Source organism: Somniosus microcephalus, chromosome 3 (genome assembly GCF_052327205.1).
Source record: "Somniosus microcephalus isolate GS21.2 chromosome 3, FLI_Smic_1.0, whole genome shotgun sequence".
Taxonomy (NCBI): domain Eukaryota; kingdom Metazoa; phylum Chordata; class Chondrichthyes; order Squaliformes; family Somniosidae; genus Somniosus; species Somniosus microcephalus.
The window spans coordinates 360,851,082-360,877,937 of record NC_140989.1 but is presented as its reverse complement, the minus strand read 5'-3'; the positions used below and the strand labels follow the sequence as shown (position 1 = coordinate 360,877,937).

Genomic DNA, 26,856 nt, shown 5'->3' with positions numbered 1-26,856 from the left:
CTGCCTGGCCTGTTGGGCCAACCGGAAATCCACGCATTCTTAAACAAGCGCACTATCAGTAAACTAGATAACGTAGACCATGACAAGCTGCTTCACCTTGTCCAGAACAGCAGAACCAGAGGACGCGGCCTGAGCTTGAAGGGGGGGAAATTCAAAACTAATCTACAGAAACAATATTTCAGTGAGCGAGTGGTCAATCAATGGAGCAGGCTCCCTGGGGAGATGGTGGAAGCGGATAGTATTGATTCATTTAAATGCAAATCAGATAGATTTCTTTACAGAAAAGAACATTTTGGGATGCAGTATAGGAGTAATGTGAAACATGACATGTGGTGTGTGTAACGTGCTTGGGAGGAACAGGTGACTTTGGACCTATGGTTCCCAAAGCTCTCCACCACTGGGGGTTTTCCTCGCCTCATGTCTGGGTCTGTTGTAGACCCATTGATAAGAGAATGATTGCCACGATTAGTCAACAACTCTATTACCGTTGTATCGTGCGTCTACCAGGGTGGCAGAAGACAAAACCTTGGTCCTTTTTCAGCCAGCAATTCCTATGCGGGCAGAATTCTGGGTTTGCCTGGACCGTTTTCCGAAGAAGCTCCTTCCATTTCCTTACACACTGGCATGGAAACCCTGAGTCTGAACCATTCCATGAAATGCCAAGCCGGCCACATCCGACAAACTCTATCCCAGCATGAGTACAAGCCTTCGGTTCGGAGGTGAATGAAACTGTTACTATTAAACTTAATGGCCCCACACTTGCCTTCAGTTAGGCAAGACCAGCTGTAGTAGACCTACCAAAAGCAAGCACGGCCAAGAAAGAGAAAGGAAAGAGGGGAACATTTCTTGAACCTGCTCTGTCTAACGCTTTACTAATGATTGGGAATTACTTTCCGAAGCTGAATTTGAATCCGACCCATATTAGCCCCACTAGCTCAGAGGTAAAAATCAGCATCTCGAGGCAGAATGGAGCGAAAAGGTCGCAATGCCCTCTGAAGAGGCCGATGCAGTTAGAGCAATAACCTCTCAGCTGCTTGGGGGGGCAGCAATGAAAGTAGTCGTGCTAGCATCGCCCACATCCAGACAACAAACAGAACAAAAAACCAAGAGTGAGCCGAACTGGCTGTATTTTAATCAATAGGTTACTCCTGCCGAATGATATTTTATTGAGCAGCGAAAAGTTCACTGAATGCGTAATGACTGCAGAGACAACCGCAAGTGGTTTTGTTAGGAATAAACGGTTCGAGGTTGCTCAGCCTTCTGGTTGAAAAGAAAGCTTAATAAAGAAGGAGTTTTTGACATGACACCCCGGGTGAGGCGGCACCAACCAAGTAATACCTGATCAACCAACCGCGGCTGGTTACCATAACAACGGTGAGAGAGTTTACTGCAGGGGCAGTTTGGGCCTTCTTCAGCCTCACTGCCTTTATCATCAATACAACAGCAGTTTTGAGTTGAACAGTTAAAATGAAATGAAAAACATGACATTTAAAAAAAAAAATCTTGATTTATTTTTTTTAAGTCGGCCACTGGGAAGGAACCCAATAGACTTGAGAGTTATTGCTTTTCGGTTACTAAAAGCACCTTGCATTCTTTTACTGGATTCACTCCCCCCTCCCTCCTGAACTCAATGACCTTTGCTGGACTGCAGTGTCATGGGCGCTGGTCCTCCTCTAGGGTATATATCAAAGTGGCCATTCTCCACATGTGAGACTGGAAACGAAAACAGTGTGTTGGGAGGCTCTTTTACCCTGGGGTGCATCACAGCCGAGGCTGGTCCTGTTCTTATCCGGCATTCACTTCCAGCAGGACAACGATCAGGAGCAGGAAACCCTGGTTGATTTTTTTCCCCAAAGCACTGTGCTGAGTCACATAGAATTTACAGCACAGAAACAGGCTTATTGCTCAACAGGTCAATGCGGTGTTTATGCTCCACACGAGCCTCCTCCCGCCCTCTTCGTCTAACCCCATCAACATATCCTTCTAATCCTTTCTCCTTCATGTGTTTATCTTACTTCCCCTTAATTGCATCTATGCTAATTGGCTTAACCGCTCCTTGTGGTAGCGAGCTCCACATTCTAACCACTCTGGGTAAAGAAATTTCTCCTGAATTCCCTGTTGGATTTATTATATTTATATTGATGGCCCCTAGTTCTGGTCCTGCCCGCAAGTGGAAACAGCTTCTCTACGTCTACCCTATCAAACCCTTTCAGAATCTTAAAGCTCTCTTATCAGTTCACCCCTCAGTGAAAAGACCCACAGCCTGTTCAATCTTTCCTGATAGGTATAATCTCTCAGTTTTGGTATAATTCTAGTAAATCTCGTTTACACCTTCTCCAGTGCCTCTATAACCTCTTTTATAATATGGTACTCCAAGTGTGGTCTAACCAAGGTTGTAATCAAGTTTAACATAACCCCGTCTCTGATTTTCAATTCTATCCCTCTAGAAATGAACCCCAGTGCATTTTTTGCTTTTTAATTAAATGTTCTTATTAACCTGCATCGCTACTTCTAGTGATTTGTGTATCTGCCCCCCAGATCCCTCTGTTCCTCTACCCCATTTAGACGCTTATTTTCCAAGGAGTATGTGGCCCCCTTATTCTTCCTACCAAAATGTACTGCCTCACACTTATCTGTATTGAAGTTCATTTGCCAATTACACGCCCATTCTGCAAGTTTATTAATGTCTTCCTGTATTTTGCCGCTGTGCTCCTCTGTATTAACTGCAACCTCCAATTTGGTGTCATCCGCAAATTTTGAAATTGTACTACTGATTCCCGAGTCCAAATCGTTTATGTGAATGGTAAACAACAGTGGTCTCAGCACTGATCCTGTGGAACATCACTTTCCACCCTTTGCCAATCTGAGTAACTACCTTTAACCCCTACTCTCGGTTTTCTGTTTTGTACTCAGCTTGCTATCCATTCTGCTACGTGTTCCCTGACTCCACATGTTCTGACCGTAGTCATGAGTCTACTATGCAGTACCTTATCAAAGGCTTTTTGGAACTCCAAATATAGTATATCTATTACATTACCCTTATCTACCCTTTCTGTTACTTCTTCAAAGAATTCAATAAGGTTGGTCAAGCATGACTTTCCCTTCTGAAATCCATGCTGACTACTCTTTATTGTATTTTCAGTTCTAGATGTTTTTCTATTACATCTTTGAGTAAGAATTCCATTATCTTTTCTACCACCGACTTTGAGCTAACTGGTCTATAGTTCCCTGGACTTGTTCCATCTCCTTTATTATATATAGAAATCACATTAGCTATCCGCCAGTCCTCTGGCACTGTTCTCTTTTCTAATGAATTTTTATTTATATGTAATAGTGCCTCTGCTATCTCCTCCCTAACTTTTTTTTTTAATAGGCATGGATGCAATCCTCTCTAAGTTTGATTAGTTTATCAATTATCTCCTCCCTTTCTAGCTTAAATGTCTTTATATCTTTTTTGATCTCTTCTGCTCATATCATGCCCACCATGTTAGTCTCCCCAGTAAATACTGAGGCAAAGTAATTATTTAATATATAAATAGAAAATGCTAGAAATACTCAGCAGGCTAGGCAGCATCAGTGGAGAAAGAAACAGAGTTAACATTTCAGGTTGGTGACCTTTCATCAGAACTGGAAAATGTCACAGAACATTTTTCTCTCTCCACAGATTTCTGCCATTACCTGTGAATTTATTTCTTGACTGTCCTTTTTGCGCCTAAGAAAGCATCTTAAGGAGGCTTTTGCATCCCTTCAACTTATGATTTATTGCCCCCTCCTCACAGGACATCTGTACCTCATTTAATAGAAAAGAAAAAAGACTTGCATTTATATAGCGCCTTTCACAACCTCAGGACATCCCAAAGCCACTTTACAGCCAATGATGTACTTTTGAAGTGTAGTCACTGTTGTAATGTAGGGAAACGCGGCAGCCAATTTGCGCACAGCAAGCTCCCACTAACAGCAATGTGATAATGACCAGATATTCTGTTTTTAGTAATGTTGATTAAGGGATAAATATTGGCCAGGACATTGGGGATAACGGCCCTGCTCTTCTTCGAAAGAAGTGTTATGGGATCTTTTACGTCCACCTGAGAGGACAAACGAGGCCTTGGCTTAACTCCCTCAGCACTGCACTGGAGCGTCAGCCTGGATTATGTACTCAAGTCTCAGGGCTGGGACTTCAACCCACAACCTTCTGACTCAGAGGCGAGAATGCTACCCACTGAGCCACGGCATAGTGACTATTAGTTAGCTTAGGCAGCACGGTGGCATAGTGGTTAGCACTGTTGCCTCACAGCGCCAGAGACCCGGGTTCGAATCCGGCCTTGGGCGACTGTCTGTGTGGAGTTTGCACATTCTCCCCGTGTTTGTGTGGGTTTTCTCCGGGTGCTCCGGTTTCCTCCCACAGTCCAAAGATGTGCGGGTTAGGTTGATTGGCTATGATAAATTGACCCTTAGTGTTAGGGGGATTAAATACGTGGGGTTACAGGGATAGGGTGGGATATGTGTTGGTGTAGGGGTTACGGGGATCGGGTGGGATATGTGTCGGTGCAGGCTCGATGGGCCGAAATGGCCTCTATCTGCAATGTGGGGTTTCTGTGATTCTGTGATTCTGTGAATCTCACGCTGAGGAAGCCTTTGGGATAAAGCAAGAAAGACTTGCATTTATATAGCGCCTTTTATGACCTAAGGACGTCCCAAAGCGCTTTACAGTCAATGAAGTACTTTTGAAGTGTCCTCACTGTTGTAATGTAGGAATGCACAAATGGCGTCAGAAACCCTGGGTTGGGAGGCGGAGGAGGGGGGGGGGAAAGTACCAACCAGGTATTCCACTTCCTAACCTCTATCCAGGGACACCTACGAGAGAACGACACATCTTACTGCCCCCAGGTGGGAAAGGTGTGGATGAGAACCAGATTGGACTCAGCTGTGATGCCTTCCACAGGCAAATGACCCAACACTCAGTCATGGCTCACACATGAAGTGGGCTTTTAAGCGAGGGCTGCCGGCGCTTGTAGAACCTTATCCTAAGAAAAGGAGTTAGTAACCTTTTGTGGAGGGGGGGGGGGGGGATGTTGGGAGTGTGGGGGAAGGGAGAATGTGAAGAGAAGGAGACATTTTTTTAAAAGTTAAATAAAAATGGAATTGAACGGCACAACTCTCAAGACACCTGCGTGCATCTGGGCTTTCTAAAAAAAAAAGGTGCCATCACACCAGCACTCGTGCAGTTCAGATCGTGGGAAAGCAGCGTCTGCGAGCTGGCAGCTAAAAATCAGCACCCTCATTGAGATGTCAAGCCCACGAATCCAACGGAATAAGCACAAACACAATGGGCACTTTTTAAGAAGGTGGAAGGAATTAAAGGTGCCCAGGGGGAAAGAGCGGCTCTCAAAGAGGTAGAACACAGAATCCGACACTTCCACCTGTACAAAAGGGAAGCGGCTGTTGGTGTCAAGACAGCTCCTGTATTTTCCTTAACATCAACATCTATTGCATGAACTGAAACATTCATCACCCGTAGTGTTTGCTGGTTCATTGTGTGTGGTTTCTGTCTCTGGCCCATTTTGCCGTTGCACATTCTCGCTCAAAATCAATATTTATTCATTTACAGAGCTCGCCAATCATAAGATACCCGAGAAGAGTTTGAACACACACCGACGAGATACAGGTATCATGTGAGGAGGGGGCAGTAAATCATAAGTTGGGGTGGGGGGGGGGAAGCCTCAAGATGCAAAAAAGGCCATTCAAGGCCAAAAACACATGGCAAAACCTACGTGGCATCCATCAGTTACTTTGTTAAAGTTCATCAAAGTTTCACCCACTTCCTCCTGTGACATGCGTTGCATGGAAAAATATGGTTGAACTCAACTTAATTGTCAGACACTTTTGTGGAACGTTATTTTGCTGGAGAAGACTTCTTGCCTTTGTGTAGTCAGCTGACCAAAGTAAAGACCTCCACATCCGTATGGGTCAGCACTCTCACCTCTGAGTAAGGCGGCTGTAGGTTCAAGTCCCGCGCCAGGGAGTGATGCTCCAGTGCAGTGCTGAGGGAGTGCTGCACTGTCGGAGGTGCCGTCTTTTGGAGGAGATGTTAAACCCCCTCAGATTGATAACTTCTACTCTAAACTTTTATGGGCTCTTCAGCAGATGGAGTACAAAATCCACGGGAACTGCTGGGCTGAATTACTGGCATAGTCCCTCAGGATAACTGGTTCTATCGGGCGACCAGCTGAGATGGCCCAAATGGCCTTCCACTTGGAACAGCCGATTGGTGTTTGGATTTAGAACCATAGAGTCTGTAACTTGGGCAGGTTCCTCACGCGAGGCAGGAATTTGGAGCAGAACCTCAGGCACACCACACAACTGCTGCCGAGACATGGAAAGGGGGTTCGTGGGCAGAAGACTCACCACCCTTCCACCCAAAACCAGAATGGGTACGGAATCGAGTTGACCCAGTCACTAATAATGGTGAGAGGCTCTTTCTCCTAGCTGGAGAGCCTAGAACTAAGGGTCATAGTCTCAAGATAAGGGGTTGGCCATTTAGGACTGAGATGAGGAGAAATTTCTTCACTCAGAGGGTGATGAATCTTTGGAATTCTCTACCCCAGAGGGCTGTGAATGCTCAGTCGTTGAGTATATTCAAGACAGAGATTGACAGATTTTTGGATGTTACGGGAATCAATGGATATGGGGATAGGGTGGGAAAGTAGATGGGCCAGAGACAGAAACTACACACAATAAACCAGCAAACACTACGGGTGATGAATGTTTCAGTTCATGCGATAGATGTTGATGTTCTTAAGGAAAATACGGCCCCTCGAGCCTGCTCCACCATACGGCCCCTCGAGCCTGCTCCGCCATACGGCCCCTCGAGCCTGCTCCACCATACGGCCCCTCGAGCCTGCTCCACCATATGGCCCCTCGAGCCTGCTCCACCATACGGCCCCTCGAGCCTGCTCCGCCATTCAATAAGATCATGGCTGATCTTCCACCTCAACTCTACTCCTGCTTCTATTTCTTATGTTCTTATGTTCTGGCCACTGAATACATTACAATTCATCTTTCTTTTGATAGGATAGATACAGAGGAGGAAGGTCATTTGGCCCATCTCATCTCAGCTCACCCATCAGAAAGAACTTGCAGTTATCCAACTTTCAATGATCCTGAGGGACTGGACTTCGGGAAGGTGGAGTTGTAGGTCTCCCCAATTTATGAGGAAGAGGAAGTTGGGTTTATTGATGGTTCGAGAGAGAGAGGAAGGACAAAACACCAACTTTTAAAATTCTAACAGGACTAGACAGACTAGATGCAGGAAGGATGTTCCCGATGGCCAGGGAGTCCAGAACCAGGGGTCACAGTCTAAGGGTAAGGGGTAAGCCATTTAGGACAGAGGTGAGGAGGAATTTCTTCACCCAGAGAGTGGTGAACCTGTGGAATTCTCTACCACAGAAGGCAGTTGAGGCTAATTCATTAAATATATTCAAGAAGGAGTTGGATATATTTCTTAAGGCTAATGGGATCAAGGGATATGGGGAGAAGGCAGGGACAGGGTACTGAGTTTGGATGATCAGCCATGATCTCATTGAATGGCGGAGCAGGCTCGAGGGGCCGAATGGCCTACTCCTGCTCCTATCTTCTATGTTTCTATGTTTCTATTGCAGTTGCTGACTGGTATAATTATTATATACACCCTGATCTATATACATAACCACTTTTGGAGCTTTACATGGAAGAAGTCGACCATCCCATTATCCGATGCTTGCCCCCATCCTCACAAACTATCCCTAAAAACAGATTACCTGGTCATTGTCACATTTCCTGTTTGTGGGACCTTGCTGTGCACAAACTGGCTGATGAGTTTCCCTACATTACAACAGTGACTAAACTTCAAGAGTATTTCATTGGTTGTAACGTGCATTGGGATGTCCCGAGGTCTATATAAATGCGAGTACTTTCTTGTTAATTGATTTTGATCCGTGTTACATGTTGATCTCTCTCCGTGCCAAGAGCTTCCCGACTCAAACAGCACGTGTTTTCTCCCATCCTTTGGCACATCACTTGCAGGGATCGGACGCTCTCTAAGCACCAGGACACTCTCAAGCACAAACAAATTTCTTAAGGCTAAAGGGATCAAGGGATATGGGGAGAAGGCAGGGACAGGGTACTGAGTTTGGATGATCAGCCATGATCTCATTGAATGGCGGAGCAGGCTCGAGGGGCCGAATGGCCTACTCCTGCTCCTATCTTCTATGTTTCGATGTAAAGAAATTCCAGATGACAGAGAAAGCAAATATACTTGAAATACGTGTACTTGAAAAGGAAACTTTTTGCAGGGCTACGGGGGAAAGAACAGGACTAATTGGACAGCTCCTTTTCAAAGAGCCGGCACTGGCACGATGGGCCGAATGGCCTCCTTCTGTGCCGCAAGGTTGGGTGATTCTACGAAAGCTTGCAATGCAAATGTTCTAAGCATGTGCGCACGAACCCATCAGCAACACGGAGAAGCCTGGACTACAACCCAGATTTGAAAAACATTTATGCAACGTGATAAGCCACCTTTAATATTCCCTTTGGATTTTCTTTTTAAGCAGTTTCATACAAAATGCCCATAGTAATAGGATGCGATTCGACTGTCAGACAGCAGTTTCATGTCGAGTCATTAATTATCCTTCATTCTGACAGCAATTCCATTGGCACTAACAAGGCTCGTGAAGCAAAGTGTAGTTAGTCATGAGCTAGGAATGAATATGAATAACCGACCTTTTCTGAATAAACATAACTCAAAACAGTTATATCCCATTACCAAGGTAGCCAATATTGTACCTTCTACTGAGTGCACATAATTCAAACATTTTGCTGCCTCGCTGTTTGTTCAGAAATGAAATCTAACATGTGCACCCGCATGCTATTTACCAAGAATGAGCAGGGAAGAGTGAATAGAATAGTACGGCTGGTTACTTTATTCAAGACAGACAAAGGAGAGCAGATTGCCCTGTAGTTTAATTTATTGTCATCTCTTGTTCTTTTACGACATACTGAGCAAGCAAACAGTAACCACCTTGCGTAAATACTCTCTGTTCAGAGGGCTGCCAGTGGCCCAATCTGTTTGGAGCAACGTGCCGCTCAGCCAATACAGAACCTGGGAAGGGCTCCAAGGTCTGACTGGAAAGAGAGAGAGAAAAAAAAAGAGAGAAAGTGAGAAAAATTAAAAGAGTGAGAAAGAGAGAGATGGAGAGAGAAAAAGTGAGAGGAAAAAGAATAAAGAGAAAGAAAAGGGAGAAAGAAGGAAGAAAAGAGAAAGAGAACAGACTGATTTGCATTTATATAGCGCCTCTCACGACCTGAGGATGTCCCAAAGCCCTTTACAATCAATGAGATACTTTTCAAATGAGATCACTGTTGTAATGCAGGAAACGAGGCAGCCAATTTGCGCACAGCAAGCTGCCACAAACAGCAATGTGATCATGACCAGATCATCTGTTTTAGTGATGTTGGTTGAGGGATAAATATTGGCCCCAGGACACCGGGGAGAACTCCCCTACTCTTCTTCAAAATAGTGCCGCGGGATCTTTTACGACCACCCAAGAGGGCAGATGGGGCCTCGGCTTAACGTCTCATCCGAAAGGTGGCACTGCCGACAGTGCAGCACTCCCTCAGCACTGCAGTGGGAGTGTCAGCCTAGATTTTGTGCTCAAGTCCCTGGAGTGGGACTTGAACCCACGGCCTTCTGACTCAAGAGACGAGAGTGCTACCCCCCTGAGCCATGGCTGAGACGAGGTGGCTGCATCTGGCCTCAGTGCCGCGGCTTAGGAAAGGGGGAAAGATGAAACAAAACACAAGGCCAGGGTTCCTAGTCGGTAACCAGTGTCCCCCTCATCAGAAAATGCATGTACGTGTATATCGGGTGAGGTTGGGATTTAATGTCCTCCCCTCGCCACCCACCCCCCACACCCCCTTGAGCATAAGTGAAGAATGGCCACATGGGCTAAATAGCGGAGACCACCCGTGGACACACAAGGAGTCAACACTTGCATCAATGGAGGGGAGGGGAGAAAACTGGCAGAAAAAGGGAGACAGAAAAAGCAAAGGGAAAAAATTCTCGTGTGTTCTTCAGCAGCAAACTGATTAATGGTTTGAAATGGTGGTGCTGCATGTTCTCAATCTGCTACAAAGCTCACTACGTAAGGCAGGCTTACCTCCTCCGGGTTAGTGACCTTAAGATAGTCTGAGCTCTCAGACAGCGCACCAACAACACATGAGATTGGTTAACTATAAAAGCAAGCGACGCGCTCCAAAAATAATTCCTCGTTCAGCCTCTCCAGGCCAATCTGTTTTGGATTACAATCCATCATGGGTTACCTCTGTTCCTAATTTTGTGTTTTTCAAGCACATCAACTGCGACTAGGTCCACTTACAGGAAAAAAAAATCACTTTCCTGTCCTTGTACCCGATACAGACGCCAGCTCAAAACAACCAACCCAAGTTTGAAGAAATGTATCTTATTTAAGGGCTTGCTTAAATGCACACCACTGTAGCCACACCAACGAGTCCGATTGATTAGCTATTGCTAAACACCGCCCCCCCGCCACACAAGAAAACAGCTCCCATCTCCCCAGTGCCGAAATATCAAGCAGCAGCTTAAACAACAATGAGTCTTCTACCTCTCGTTCACTCTCGTGAATCTTACTGCACTGACCCTGTACCAGCACTACATCAACATTCTCCTGTGGAATACCTGACACGTATTAACAAATGACTGCACTAAGACCTGCAGGATATATACTATGAAGTGAGGTTGTCTCATAAGACAGATGTTTCAAATGTTTTCTCTCAGCACTGCTGGCTAACTTATCCATTCAGTTCTGGCTGAATTCCAGTCCTTCAATCCTCACTTGACTTCTCAAAAGTTGAGTTTGAACATATTTACCTGATCTCTTGTTTTTATGCTTTACGACGACTAATTTCAAAAGGTATAATCCACACCCACACAATATCTGCGAGAGGAACGCTGCAGGGCATTGAATGTACAAACATACACCCGCTGACATTCTATAATTTATACTTGTGATTAATGCACATTCTAAGGCTATTCAGTGTAGGTAATGTTCCCCCACTGAATTCAACACAAATATGTCTGGTTTTACTATTATAAAAAAAAGCTCATTTTTTTGTGTACATGTCAGTTTTCTCAGCCTTCACTCCCGACTCCCCCCGGGTTACGGTCTCACCAGATCCTCTGGTACTTTGCGCCAAGCGGGCCAGCCTCCGAGTGCGAGCCTAGATGCTGAAACTTTCCACTTCCGTGGCCTCCTGCTGCACATCACGGGAAAGTTGTGGCGGTGATTTGCCGACTCTTAATTTTAATGAACAGAAAATCACGGGCTGGGAGAGGGGGGAGGCAGGTGAAGGTATGCGGCATTTCTTGATACGTGCCGCCAAAGCGTGTCACGAGCGCTTTGAAGTGGAAAATCCTGTCGCGAGTGCTGGGAGAGTATTCAACCGTTGGGGGGGGGGGTGGATGGCAGGTGTAATGAGAAACAAGCCATTCGGCCCATCAAGTCTGTGCCGGTGTTTGTGCTCCACACGAGCCTCCTCGCACCTTACCTCACCCTATCAACATATACTTCTACTCCTTTGTCAGCTGTGGCTCAGTGGGTAGCACACTCGCCTGTGAGTCAGAAGGTTGTGGGTTCAAGTCCCGCTCCAGGGATTTGAGCACATAAAGCTAGGCTGACACAACCCCAGTGCAGTGCTGCGGGAGTGCCGCACTGTCTGAGGTGCCGTCCTTCAGATGAGGTGATAAACCAAGGTCCCGTCTGCTCTTGCAGGCGGATGTAAAAGATCCCATGGCACTATTTTGAAGAAGAGCAGGGGAGTTATCCCCGGTGTCCTGGGCCAATATTTATCCCTCAACCAACATCACTAAAAACAGATTATCTGGGCTTTACCACATTGCTGTTTGTGGGAGCTTGCTGTGCGCAAATTGGCTGCCGCGTTTCCCACATTACAACAGTGACTCCACTTCAAAAGTTCTTCAATGGCTGTAAAGCGCTTTGAGACGTCCGATGGTTGTGAAAGGCGCTGTATCAATGCAAGTCTTTCTTTCTTTTCTCTCATCTACTTAAAAGGTCGGATGTTTCATAAAGTGCCATGTCATGCGACAGAAATCATGATTGCACTGTACAAAAGTGGAATGGTGGCACAGTGTGTTACAGTTTCAGCCCACCACCGTCATGCACAGTGCGCCTCTATCCATGCTCACTGCGGTGATACCAGTATAAAACAGCGCGGATATGTTCACGACACCGCCTTCCTCAGCCAGGTGCCCCGACCCATATTAAACGCTTCCTCTGATTAGTCCCATTCACCCATCACCCCTGTGCTCACTGACCTATATTGGCTCCTGGTCTGGCAATGCCTCGATTTTAAAATTCTCAGTCTTGTCTCAAATCCCGCCATGGCCTCGCCCCTCCCTATCTCTTTAACCTCCTCCTGCCCTACATCCCTCTTGTGATCTCTGTGCTCCTCCAATTCTGGCCTCTTTCGCATCCATAATTTCCATCACTCCGCCTTTGCTGGCCATGCCTTCAGCTGCCTGGGCCCTAAGCTCCGGAATTCCCTCCCAAAACCTCTCCGCCTCTCTCTCCTCCTTTAAGACAGTCCAAAGATGTGCGGTTTAGGTTGATTGGCTATGATAAATTGACCCTTAGTGTTAGGGGGATTAAATACGTGGGGTTACGGGGATAGGGTGGGATATGTGTCGGTGCAGGCTCGATGGGCCGAAATGGCCTCTATCTGCACTGTGGGGTTCCTGTGATTTCCTGTGAAGACACTCCTTAAAACCTCCCTCTTTGACCAAGCTTTTGGCCACCTGCCCTAATATCTCCTTATGTGGCTCGGTGTCAAATTTTGTTTGATAATCGCTCCTATGAAGCGCCTTGGGACATTTTGCAACGTTAAAAGGAGCTATATAAATGCAAGTTGTTGTTGCAACGAAACATGTGACAGCGTGATCAATGCTTATGCTTTAATAAAATGGTCAAGCCCAATCCTGCCCTGACCGGTCCAAAAAGGGAGGTCACTGGATAACAATTGCGCCTCCTGGACTAGTTTCAATCTCCATGGAAGAGCTTGCCAGACTTTTCCCCCCCCAGATTTGAATGCTTTTCTATAAAAAAAAGTGGGTTTATGCCTCTCCCGGGAGATCGCATGACTTCCGGGTGGGGTGGGGAGTGTCTGTATATTGATGCATCGCAGTTGCGTGGGTCAGGCTGGATGGACCAATGACTGTCTGTCATTGTCGGTATGTGCAGAAGGGGCACTGGGGGCGGGGGTGAATTGTAGCTCCTCCACACCCCGCAATACCTCCCCACCTCCCACACAATTAATGGCCGCAGTTGCGATCAGCTACCCCAGCACCGAATGGGAATTGACTGCATAAGAAATAGGAGCAGGAAAAGGCCCTTCGAGCCGGCTTCTCCATTCAAAAAGATCATGGCTGATCTTCTACCTCAGCTCCACCTTCTACCTCAGCTCCACTTTCCCGCCCAATCTCCATATCCCTGGATTTCCTTAAAATCCAAAAATCTGTCTTGAATATACTCAATGACTGAGCATCCACAGCCCTCTAGAGTGGAGAATTCCAAAGATTCACATCCATTTGAGTGAAGAAATTTCGCCTCATCTCAGTCCTAAATGGCCGACCCTTATTCTGAGACCATGACCCCTGGTTCTAAACTTCACAGCCAGGAGAAACAGCCACTCGGCATCTACCCTTTAAGAATTTTAGATGTTTCAATGAGACCACGGGACTTCCTGGCCTAGATGGCTCAGATAATTCCGTGTTTTTAACCACCTAAACCATCGAAGGGAGCGGGAACCCTCAGCCATATGTATTTTTTCTGGACGGGACAGCCTGGTTATTTTTGCTTGAGATTTTTGTTGCAGCAGGTCCCCTTTTCCCTTTCCTGAACCGTTCCACTTTCGACAAGCGAGCCACTCAGAGAGAATATCGACCAATGGTCAGTTTGGACGAGGTCTCACAATGGATTCGTTGCACTACCTAAAAATAACAGCAAATGCTCTTTTAGCGGGGGGGTGGGCGCGGGGAACAAGCCACTCCAGCCTGGACTGCGGAGAGTGACCTATGCTTGGAGCGAATAGCTGAAGTCGAAAACAACCACGCCACGGTGAGAGTTGTAAAGTTTAATGGTGCATAGCTGTGAGACATTGATATATTCTCAAGAAAAAGAAAAAGTATTGATCCGCTAATAATTTATGAAGACCAGTCGCGAATGGTGTTATTACTGCCCAATGTTTGTCTGGAGGAACAATGTAAAATAGATTTTGAAATGAGAGGTAATGAGGAGAAGCACGAGCGAGGTATTGATGAGTGAAGTTGTGAAGTAACAGACGGGCCAGGTGAGGTTTACTGACTCAAAGCAACAACAACAACAACTGGCACCTTTAATGTGGTAAAACGTCCCAAGGCGCTTCACAGGAGTGTTATAAAACAACATTTGTCACTGAGCCACATAAGGAGAAATTAGGACAGGTGACAAAGAGGTAGGTTTTAAGGAGCATCTTAATGGAGGAGCGAGAGGTAGAGAGGCGGAGCTGTTTAGGGGGGGAATTCCAGAGCTTAGGGCCCAGGCAGCTGAAGGCACGGCCACCAATGGTGGAGCAATTAAAAGCAGGGATGCTCAAGAGGCCAGAATTGGAGGAGCGCAGATATCTCGGGGGGTGGGGGGGGGGTGGGGGTTGTGGGGCTGGAGGAGATTACAGAGACAGTGAGGGGTGGAAGCCAGGAAAAGATTTGAAAACCAGGATGAGAATTTTAAAGCAGGTATGATGAATCATCCCAGTTTATGCAGACTAAAAGAAATGTAAAGCTGAAGCCATTATAGCAAGGTGCCGTCTCAGTCTATGTCACTGAGCCACACTGGTCGGAGATGCCAGCTTCGATTCCTGCCCCCGTGCTGAGCGAGGTGATCTCAGCCAAGGCTGCAGTTGGGAGGGCCGCAATCAGTCTTAAATGTCTCTGGGCTATCCACGATAACTTGTACTCATACAGTGCCTTTAACCTGGTCACAGGAGCGATTATCAAACAAAATCTGACACCGAGCCACAGAAGGAGGGATCAGGACAGGTGACCTGGTCAAAGAGGTAGGTTTTAAGGAGCGTCTTAAAAAGGAAGAGAGGTGGAGATCTTGCTCCCTAGGGCTATCAAGCGCCTCCTGTTGGAAAAGCGTGCAGGTGAGAAGGCTGGGGTCAGCTTTGGATTGCTCCCCTCATGGTCAAATAGCCCGACGACACTCACCGTCTTGGCTCGGGTATGAAGAATGGCCACTTGGGCGAGATCTCTGACGTAAGAAAACTACTAGGCACTTGGTCTAAGCGTTAAACAAAGCTTTAATCAACTGTTTTACAACATGGAGGTCTGGTTGTGTCCTTCACTAGTTCCTGTTAAGAATGTCCTGCGCAAGCTGGGCCCGTGCCCGAGTATTTATACTCTCCCTGGACAGCGCCACCTGCAGGCTGCTCAGTATTATTTCATAAGTCTTTCTTCCATGAATGACTGATTCATGTCAATCCCCATGAGAGAAGAGTCAGTGCTGAGCGGGGAGTTGATAATATTGGCAACCAAAGTGAAGAACTGCACCGAGGTGTGCTTTGGTTCCATTAGAGTTACTCGCGAGTTTATCGGATTTCTGCAAAAGGGGAACGCAGTGGATTTAGAACCAGTGCGGAAATGACCATTAGCGGCCAGAATTGGGGCGTCTTCCACCTACGGGCAAGCCGAGTACGAGACAGCCGTGTGCTCACTTCCAACCTGCTGCTTTACAGAGATAGGAGTGCCGCAGTCTAATAAAGAGAGAAGGTTTGCGGCCCAGGGTTAGAGAGCCACCTCCGTCGCCCTTACTGCTCAGTGGACCCCTGAAGCATTATTCAAGGTTTGAAGTTGATGCCAAACAGGAGGTTCTTCGTTGCTATCTCAGTCATTCCACCCGCGCATTCCAACAGCGCCAAGACCTGGAGAACCGTCAATCACAACGCAAGTGTTTCCTCAAGCAAAAACATCAAAGACTTCATATTTAAAAAACAGAATTCAGTTATGTGGAGAGACTAGATAAGCTGGCGTTGTTCGCCTTGGAGCAAAGGAGGTTAAGGGAAGATTTAATAGAGGTGTTCAAAATTATGAAGGGTTTTGATAGAGTAAATAAGGAGAAACTGTTTCCATTGGCACCAGGGTCGGTAACTATTGAATCTGCTTCCACCGCCCTTTCAGGCAGTGCATTCCAGATGACAACAACTCGCTGTGTAATAAAATTTCTCATCTCCCCTCTGGTTCTTTTGCCAACCCTTAATCTTCTCAGCTGTAGTTCAAAAAAACACCAAATTTTCAAGTCTATCTTTAGAACTGCAATCCCTCGTCACTGATAATATGCTGGTGATTCCATGCTGGACCGCTTCTATAGCTTTTTATATTTTTCCTGTACGGGATGCCCAAAACCACACACAATACTCCCAACTGTGGCCTAAGGTTCTTGTGGAAATTCAACATTACTTCCCAGGCCTCTAGACACAAAGGGGTAAAAATTCAGTTGCTTTGCACCTCCCGTTAGCGCTAACAGGGCGCAAAGCAACGAGCGCCCAGGCGCGGCATGGCACCGCCCACGTCTCCCGCGAAATTCAGCGGGAGGTTAGCGGCAGTGCTAACCGGTAGCGCCCTGCGGTGCTGCGCCACCGGCAATGATGTCATCACCGTGCGCCGCGCCCCGCTCACGATCTTCGGGAGCGCCCCCTGATTTATCGCCGGACCCTATGTCCGACGGGGTCAGGGGGGCCTACCTGCGGCCGGGGAGGCGCTATTTAAAGGCGAGGTGCGGGGCGGCCATTTTTGTTGCTGGCCGCCTGCCAGCACCTGCCTGCGCTCCCGTCCCTGGCCTCCTGATCCCACCCCCCCCCCCGCGGAGTGCCGGCTGCGCTCCAAGAGCCCGGCACTTCTCTCGAGTGCCGGGCTCTTTTGACGGCACTCCCGATCCCCGGGGGGCCCAGCTGGGCCTCGGGTCATGCCGCGCAAGGCCCCTCCCCCTTTAAGGGGAGGAAGGCCTGCAATACCGCAATGCGACGTGCCGCAGCGCGTGGCACTGCAGCACGTAGCGCCGCGATATTCCCTCGCAGCGCCCCAAGAGGGACGCGGGGTGCTTCCAGTGGTGCCCCACGCCCCACTTCCCTCTTGGGGCGCTACCACTCAATTTCCATCGTGGGGCCGCTAATTTTTCCGGGGCGCTAATAGTTTTAGCCCAAAGACTCTCAGCCTTTCCTTCCTCTAATCTTCAGGCTTTGTGTTTCTGTTCCCTCCATGGCCTCGCCCCTCCCTATCTCTGTAATCTCCTCCAGCCCCACAACGCCCCCCCCCCCCCCGGCGATATCTGCGCTCCTCTAATTCTGCACTCTTGAGGATCCCTGATTATAATCGCTCAACCATTGGTGGCCGTGCCTTCTGTTGCCTGGGCCCTAAGCTCTGGAATTCCCTGCCTAAACCTCTCCGTTTCTCCTTCCTCCTTTGACCTACTTCTTTGACCAAGCTTTTGGTCACCTGCCCTAATTTATCCTTGTGGCTCGGTGCCAAATTTTTTGTCTTAAAATACTCCTGTGCAGCGCCTTGGGACATTTTACTACGTTAAAGGCGTTACATAAATATAAGTTGTTGTTGTTGTTGCTGGGATCTTGTTGTGCGCAAAATGGCTGCCATGTTTGCCTACAGAACAACAGTAATTACACTTGAAATGTAACCGATTGGCTATGAAGTGTTGCGGGACATACTAAGGATGTGAAAGATGCTATACAAGTTCTTTCTTTCTGTATATAAATATATTAAAGAATGACCATGGTGGACCAGTTCTCACTATCTTAGATACCACAACCGGTAATAAAACAACAGAAAATGCTGGAAATACTCAGCAGGTCAGGCAGCACCTGTGGAGAGAGAAACAGAGTTAACGTTTCATTCGATGACCTTTCGTCAGAACTGGAAAAAGTTACCGATGTGACATGTTAAGCAAGTGCAGGGGCAGGGAAAGGGGGGAGGGGAAGGAAAGAACAAAAGGGAAGGTCTGTGATAGGCTGGAGGGCAGGAGAGATTAAATGACAAAAGGGATGATTGTACAAAGCAAAAGGCATCCCTTTTGTCATTTAATCTCTCCAGCCTCCCACCCTATCACAGACCTTCCCTTTTGTTCTTTCCTTCCCTCCCCGCTTTCCTTGCCTTTGTACTTGCTTAAAATCTGCTACCTCTCTAACCTCTTCCAGTTCTGATGAAAGGTCATCAACCTGAAACGTTAACTCCATTTCTCTCTCCACAGATGCTGCCTGACCTGCTGAGTGCTTCCAGCATTTTCGGTTTTTATTTCAGATTTCCAGCATCTGCGGTATTTTGCTTTGTGCACCACAACTGGTAACTTTGGTTGTAAAGCAAGGAAGAAGGAATCTTTTGACAATGATGGAAACAAACGTGTACAAACGTTTCCAGAATTTTCCTTGTGTGCTCATAGTGGGATTTACCCATTCATCGAGGCTAGGTGGAAAACTGATTCTTCGACTTGTACATCAAGCAGAGACATGCAGGAAATATAAATGTGTTTTTTTACACTAGTTTAAAAGGGAAGGCACAGCCTCCTCCCCAGTATGCCCAAACTCTTCGGGGGTGATTTTCATTCAGAAGTCGGGAAGGAGGCGGGACTACAACCTCGAGATGCGATCAATCCACGCAATTTTAACTTGATTGACCTTGTTGAGCCCGCCCAGCGGGCTCAGCAGGCCAATTAAGGGCCACCCGGCAACGTCACAGACTGAAATTTCATCTGTCAAGACCTTTTGACAGATGAAATATCAGCTTCAAACAGCTGTGAAACGCTGTCAAACACTGACAGTCTTACTTCTAACCTGAGTCCTTCTACACAGACTCAGTAAGAAATCTCTCCTGCACAGAAAGCTGCAGGCTGTCACTTTTGACAGTTCGCAGCCATTCTGCTTTCTGTGCCGGTGAGATGAGGGACTCTCCGAACCTAAAGGAAGGAAGGCTGAAAAGGTAAGAAAATGTATGTGAAACTTATTTAATCACTTTAGACACACCAAACACACTTACCTTTGCACTCATGCACACATCACTCACCTGAACACCGACATCTCGACCCCCCCAAGCCCTTCAACCCGACGGCCCCACTCCTCCAACTTGGCGTGGTTTGGAGCCATCGGGAATCCCACAGTTCAAGCTTCAAAAACAGGGATTAGGCTAAAAACTGCCTGTAAACTACCTGTTAACAGGCAGTTAATTGCCACTAATCCCTTCCCGCCTCAGGGAGGTGGGTCCCAGTGCGGGGCGGGTACCCGCCTCCTTTGAAATTGGCATGGAGGCGGGTTGGGGCTCCCGATTTCGGGAATTTAACCCCCCGCACGCCTCCAATCCCAACTCCATGGCTCAATGAAAATCGAGGCCTTCCTCTGTCCTGAAATATGCGAGAGTGCGTGTGTGAGAGTGCGAGGGAGCGGGCGCAAGGCCCATGAGCAAGAGCGCGAGCGAGAGCGAGAATGAGTGTGTGTGTGAATGAGAGTGTGTGTGTGTGTCACAGTTTGAACCCTAATAGGAAAAATTCCGTCTAAACTGTGCATGTCAGAATTATTCCAGCTGCAGCCATCTGTGACAGATGCAAAGCAATGACAGCATGAAGTTCCAACAATAATTCATGTTCCAAGAAACAGCAAAATCGCAAAACAGTCCTTGCCTGTCGGGAGTGCCTAAATGTTGTGGCCAGAGGGGCACATTTGGCTCAATTGGTGGCAGATTTCTCGCAGTCAGTAGGTTGTGGCATCAAGTCTCCCTCCAGGCATGATCTAGGTTTTAACAACATGAAGCTCTATAGAACGCTGTCGAAGGTGTCATCCTTTGATTAAGTCATTCAAATCAATCTGAACAGATTTGTTTAAAGATCTCACATCACTGTTCCTAGAAGAACAGGAAATTCTCCTGATGCCCTGACCAAGAATCTCCTTCAACCCCCACCACCAAAAACAGATTAACTGGCTGCTTGTCTCATTGTTGCTTGTGGTGTTTTCCTGTGTGCAAAATGGCTGCCATATTTGCCGATTTAACAACAGTTGCTGCTCTTCAAAATAATTTATTGCAAGTAAAATCCTTTGAGGTCTTTCTGAGAGATGTGACAAATTGCTATATGAATAAAAGTCCTTCTTAGGTACGCACTTGTCTCCTTTAACTGATGCAAAACATGCATTTTTAAGTTCTGTGTGAATGAGTAAAAAGGTCTAGGGATTGTTTTAAACATGCATACAAGCCCGAGGTATTTGTTATGCACTAGCTCACATCAGCAGCTAATGTGCGTGGTTTCATTTCCACTTGTGACTGTGTGCACAACCCAGAAGCATACGGTTGTTAGGTGAACATAAAACGCACGCAGTGAAAATCCAATCGATGGCCTGTCAAGAGAGATGTAAAAAAAGAAAAACCCTTTACATAGAAACATAGAAGATAGAAGCAGGCCATTCGGCCCCTCGAGCCTGTTCCGCCATTTAATGAGATCATGGCTGATTATCCAAATTCAGTACCCTGTCCCTGCTTTCTCCCCATAACCCTTGATCCCTTTAGCCTTAAGAAACTCCTTCTTGAACATATTTAATAAGTTGGCCTCAACTGTCTTCTGTGATAGAGAATTCCACAGGTTCACCACTCTCTGGGTGAAGAAATTCCTCCTCATCTCAGTCCTAAATGGCTTACCCCTTATCCTTAGACTGTGACCCCTGGTTCTGGACTCCCCCGCCATCGGGAACATCCTTCCTGCATCTAGTCTGTCTAGTCCTGTTAGAATTTTATAAGTTACATTGAGATCCTCTCTCATTCTTCAAAACTCTAGCGAATATAAGCCTAATCGACTCAATCGCTCTTCATACGTCATTCCTGCCATCTCAGTCTGGTGAATCTTCGCTGCACTCCCTCCATAGCAAGAACATCCTTCCTCAGATAAGGCGACCAAAACTGCACACAATACTCAAGGTGTGGTCTCACCAAGGCCCTGTACAACTGCAGCAAAACATCCTTGCTCCTGTACTCGAATCCTCTCGCTATGAAGGCCAATATACCATTTGCCTTCTTAACCACCTGCTGCACCTGCATGCTTACCTTCAGCCACTGGTGCACAAGGACACCCAGGTCTCGTTGCACTTCCCCTTTTCCCAATCTATTGCTGTTCAGATAATAATCTGTCTTCCTGTTTTTGCCACCAAAGTGGATAACCTCACATTTATCCACATTATAGTGTATCTGCCATGCATCTGCCCAATCACCCAACCTGTCCAAATCATACTGGAGTTTCTCTGCATCCTCCTCACAGCACACACGCCCACCTAGCTTTGTGTCGTCTGCAAACTTGAGATATTACATCTAGTTCCCTCGTCTAAATCATTAATATATATTGTGAATAGCTGGGGTCCTAGCACCGATCCCTGCGGTACCCCACTAGTCACTGCCTGCCACTCGGAAAAAGACCCATTTATTCCAACTCTTTGCTTCCTGTCTGCCAACCAGTTTTCTATCCAAGTCAGTACCTTACCCCTAATCCCATGTGTTTTAACTTTACACGCTAATCTCTTATGCGGGACCTTATCGAAAGCCTTCTTTAAGTCCAAATACACCACATCCACTGGTTCTCCTTTATCTATTCTACCAGTTACATCCTCAAAAAATTCCAGTAAATATAAAATTGATCTTCAAATATGGCTGGGCGTATCATCAATTACAGAAATGGACAGAATTCATAGGACACGCATCCCAACATTTCGATGCTGTAGCAAAGCTGTACACCGGGACCGCACGACATTCTACAGCCACAACTCACATTTATAGTGGGGCCTTTAAAGTAGAACAATGTCCCAAGCATTTCACTGCTGAGCCAAAGGAGGAGAGATTAGGATGGGTGACCAAAAGCTTGGTCAAAGCAGTGGGTTTTAAGCAAAGTCTTAAGAAGGAGAGCGCAGGCGGAGAGGCTGAGGGGTTTAGGGAGGGAATTCCAAAGCGTGGGGTCGAGGCAGCTGGAGACACAACTGCCAATGTGAGGTGAAAAGCGGAGGAGATGCACAAGAGGCCAGAGTCAGAAGAACAAAGAAGAGTTTTTGTGGGGAAGGGGGGTTGTAGGGCTTGAGAGAGGGAAGGTCGAGGCCCTAACGGGATTTATACACAAGAATGAGAATTTTAAATTTGAGGTGTTGCAGGACTGGGAGCCAATGCAGATGAATGACGACAGGGAATGAGGCCGAGCAGGGGTTTTGGTTGCGCTTAAGTAGACGGAGGCTGGAGAAAGGTGCATTAGGCAGGAGAGCATCGGACTAATTCCCGGTGTACAGCATTGCTATGGTTTGAGAATTATTGTTAAATACCCCAAAGGGAGTTCCAAACAACTACAGGACAATCAATATGCTCCCTAGTCCAGTTGCTGTATGTGCTCAAAGACCTGTCATAGGAGTTTCACTTACCCCTCAGACGTGGAATCTCCGAAGCAGAGTTGAGGCATAGATGTGAGGCACACGGGAGTCCTGTCCTGCCCAAGTTGTGCCACCATTCTGTGTGGGAGGACAATCGACCCCGATGTCATCAATTGCGACATTGAACTCGTGAGCCAGCTACCACTCAAATAGCACAGTGGGTGAATGCATCACTGACTCACAAGGCACAGAGATAGAGAGGTTCAGGGAGGGAATTCCGGAGTCTAGTGCCCAGGCAGCTGAAGGTACGGCCGCCAATGGCAGCGTGATTAAATTCGGGGATGCACAAGAGGCCAGAACTGGAGGAGCGCAGAGATCTTGGAGGGTTGTAGGGCTGGAGGAGGTTACAGAGATAGGGAGGGGTGAGGCTATGGAGGGATTGCAAACCAAGGATGAGAATTTTAAAATTGAGGCGTTGCTGGAGCGGGAGCCAATATAGGTCAGCGAGTACAGGGGTGATGGGTGAACGGGATTTGGTGTGAGTCATAGGTGAGGAAAGGTTCCAGATTTGATCCTTGGTCTGTGCTGAATCAGCGGACCGAAGCACTGAAGGAGGCCATTCGGCCCATCATGCCTGTGCCAGCTCTTTGGTAGAGCGATCCAGTTAATCCCACTCCCCTCCTCTTTCCCCATAGCCCTATAAATGTTTTCCCTTCAAGTAGTTATCCAATTCTCTTCTGAATATTATTATTGAATCTGCTTCCATCACCTTTTCCGGCAGTGCATTCCAGATCACAACATCTCGCTGTGTAAAACAAATGTTTCCTCATGTCGCCTCTGGTTCTTTTGCTAATCACCTTAAATCTGTGTCCTTTGGAAACATTTCCTCCTTCTTTACACTATCAAAAACCATTCATGATTTTGTATACCTCTAACAAATCTCCCCTTAATCTTTTCTGCTCCAATGAAAACAACCCCAGCTTCTCCAGTCTCTCCACATAACTGATGCCCCTCATCCCTGGTGCCATTCTAGTAAATCTTTTCTGCCCCCCCTCTCCAAGGCCTTGACATCCTTCCTAAAGTGCGGTGCCCAGAATTGAACACAATACTCCAGCTGAGGCCTGGCTAGTGTTTTATTGAGGTTCACTACAACGACGTGTATTTATATCGCCCCTTTAATGTAGTATAACGCTCCAAGGCGCTTCACAGGAGCGATTATCAAAGAAAATTTGACACCGAGCCACATAAGGAGATACTAGGACAGATGGTCAAAAGCTTGGTCAAAGAGGTAGGTTTTAAGGAGTGTCTTGGAGGAGGAGAGAGAGGTAGCGAGGCGGAGAGGTTTATGAGGAAATTCCAGAGCTTAGGGCCTAGGCAGCTGATGGCACAGCTGCCAAGGGTGGAGCGATTACAATCAGGGATGCACAAGAGGCCAGAATTGTTTACCATATTGTCCTTGATTTTGTGCTCTATGGCCTCCATTAATAAAGCCAAGTATTCCACGTGCTTTTTTAACAGCCTTCTCAACTTGTCCTGCCACCTTCAAAGGTTTGTGTACACACACCCCCAGGGGTCTCTGTTCCTGCACCATTTAGTTCACCTTGTACTATTTAGTTCATATTGCCTCTCCTCATTCTTCCTACCAAACTGTATCACTTCACACTTCTCTGTGTTAAATTGCATCTGCCATGTGTCTGCCCATTTCTCCGGTCTGACTGTGTCCTCCTGAAGCCTGGAACTATCCTCCTCATTGTTTACTACATTTCTCAGTTTTGTATCATCTGCAAACTTTGAAATTAAGCCCAGGTCATTAATACATATCAAAAAGAGCAGTGGTCCCAATAGTGACCTTTGGGGAAGCCCAGGCACAGTGTTGGCAGGGAACTACACTGTTCCAGATCTAAGCAAGGGAGAAAAGAAATCAGCCACCATTCCTTATCCTAATCAATATCCAGTGACTCAATATTGGGCGAGGGTGGGATCAGGCTCAAGTGTGATGGCTTACATCAGCACCTACTCCCTTAGCTTACACTTGGGGACAAGCCCCTTGGGTGAGTTACTGGAGGACGGTTGGCACCCAAGGAACCATACCCCAAGGGTCAGTGCTGGGGCCACTGCTTTTTTTGATATATATAAATGACCTGGATATTGGAATACAGAGTAGAATTTCTAAATTTGCCGATGACACCAAACTTGGGGGTGTGGCAAACAGTGATGATGATACCAATCGATTGCAACAGGACATAGAAAGGCTCGTAGAATGGGCAGACAAGTGGCAGATGGAATTTAATACAGGGAAGTGTGAGGTGATGCATTTTGGCAGAAGGAACAGGGAGAGGCAATATACACTTAATGGCACAGTTTTAAAGAGTGTGCAGGGACAGAGGGACCTGGGAGTTAATGTGCATAGGTCCCTGAAGGTGGCGGGACATATTGAGAGAGTGGTTAGCAAAGCATATAGGATCTTGGGCTTTGTAAATAGAGGTATTGAGTACAAAAGTAGAGAAGTTATGCTGAACCTTTATAAAGCGCTGGTTAGGCCACAACTGGAGTATTGCGTCCAGTTCTGGTCACCACACTTTAGGAAGGATGTGAAGGCCCTTGAGAGGGTGCAGAGGAGATTTACCAGAATGGTTCTGGGGATGGGAGATCTTAGTTACAAGGACAGGTTGGAGAAGCTGGATTTGTTTTCATTAGAGCAAAGGAGGTTGAGGGGTGATTTGATAGAGGTGTACAAGATTATGACAGGTTTGGATAGACTAGACGGGGAAAGGCTGTTCCCACTAGTTGATGGTACAAGGACTAGGGGACACAGATTTAAGGTTTTGGGCAAGAGATACAGGGGGGATGTGAGGAAAAGCTTTTTTACACAACGAGTGGTGAGGACCTGGAACTCGCTGCCGACGGAAGTGGTGGAAGCGGAGACACTCAATGTTTTCAAGGGGAGACTGGATAGGCACTTGAGGGAAATAAACTTGCAGGGCTACGGGGATAGAGCGGGGGAATGGGACTGACTGGATTGCTCTACAGAGAGCCAGCACGGACTTGATGGGCCGAGTGGCCTCCTTCTGTGCTGTTATGACTATGACTATAACACTGCAGAAGTAAAAAGGAGAAAAATAGGGATGGCGGAAAGGCTTTTCCACAAAATTCAATGCAGCAAAATGTAATTTAGACTACACACATTCTCTTGTCCACAGTCGAATAAACGTGGTCATAGTAATGAATGATAATGTGTTTGATCATATTGGTAGGTTGTGACTTATAGAAGACTTTTCTACCCGGTCCATCATGAAGGGGATATCCCGCCGGGCACTGTTGGGTGCTAATTACTGAAATAAGGAGCGCTGCCTTGCTTTGTTCTGGATAATGTAGGGTTAAATGAAAAGGGAATACTCTGTGGGGTCATCCTTTTTATTGGTTTTCCACAGAGAGGTCTCAATTCCCTGCAGTCCTCCACACCCAACAGACAACCCCATTGGGGTCCAACGCATTGCACCCAAAGAGAAGCTCTGAATGATACGGAGAGAAATTAAAGCCCTAACCCGCACCAACAATGCAAAAACATGCCTCACAGTTAAAACAATGAACTCTCAGTCGGAGGGAGGGGAAGGCGGCCTTACCGATTGCGAACAGTCCCGGATCACAGGGTGCGGGTGCAGCATGTTGAGTGGACAGGACCACACTAGGCAAAAAGAAAATACCGCAGATGCTGGACATCTGAAATAAAAGCAGAAAATGCTGGAGATGCTCCCACACTATCTACTGTTTGAAAAGGCTGGCTCTTCAGCGACGTGCTAATAATAACACCTTTCCAAGGTAGGAACTTGGAAGTGCTTTGTCTCCAAAAAAAGAATTGCTCCCACAAGAGATGGTATCAGTGAAGTGTGCCATTATATTTTGCATGGCCTTAGACTGAATGAAGGTCATGCTTTCTCTAATCGGACTTTCAACAACAAGGGCTGCCTAATTAACCCTCAACGCTTTAAGAATGACTTATTTTGCTGATTATCACACATTCTGCACCAGTTAAAGACAGCTGTCTTGGGAAGCGAGGAGTTCTGATTAAGTAAATTCCAGTGAAGATTGCCGCAGCCAGCATTAGTCCAGTCCCAGATGTTAATTTATCGCGCAGGAGGAGATGGGGCCAATTATGCCAAAGACTGTGCACTTCTATTAAAGTCGCTACAAATAATACATTGATGAGAAGCACATAAAGACTGACCTATTTGGGAGAATCAGTCCGCTCCACTTACATCGAACACAGGGTGAAACACCCCCTTGCAATAGTATATCCATTGTAATCAACCACCACCTAGACCGAAGGATGTTTTGATGCCGGGGGGGAGGGGGGGCTGGAGGACA

General features: G+C 46.9%; 1 protein-coding gene across 1 annotated transcript in view; it reads right to left on the bottom strand.

Annotated features, from left to right (window-relative positions):
* Nucleotides 1-26,856, bottom strand: part of adgrl2a (adhesion G protein-coupled receptor L2a) — a 777,020-nt gene that overhangs the window by 575,116 nt on the left and 175,048 nt on the right. The window lies entirely within an intron of this gene.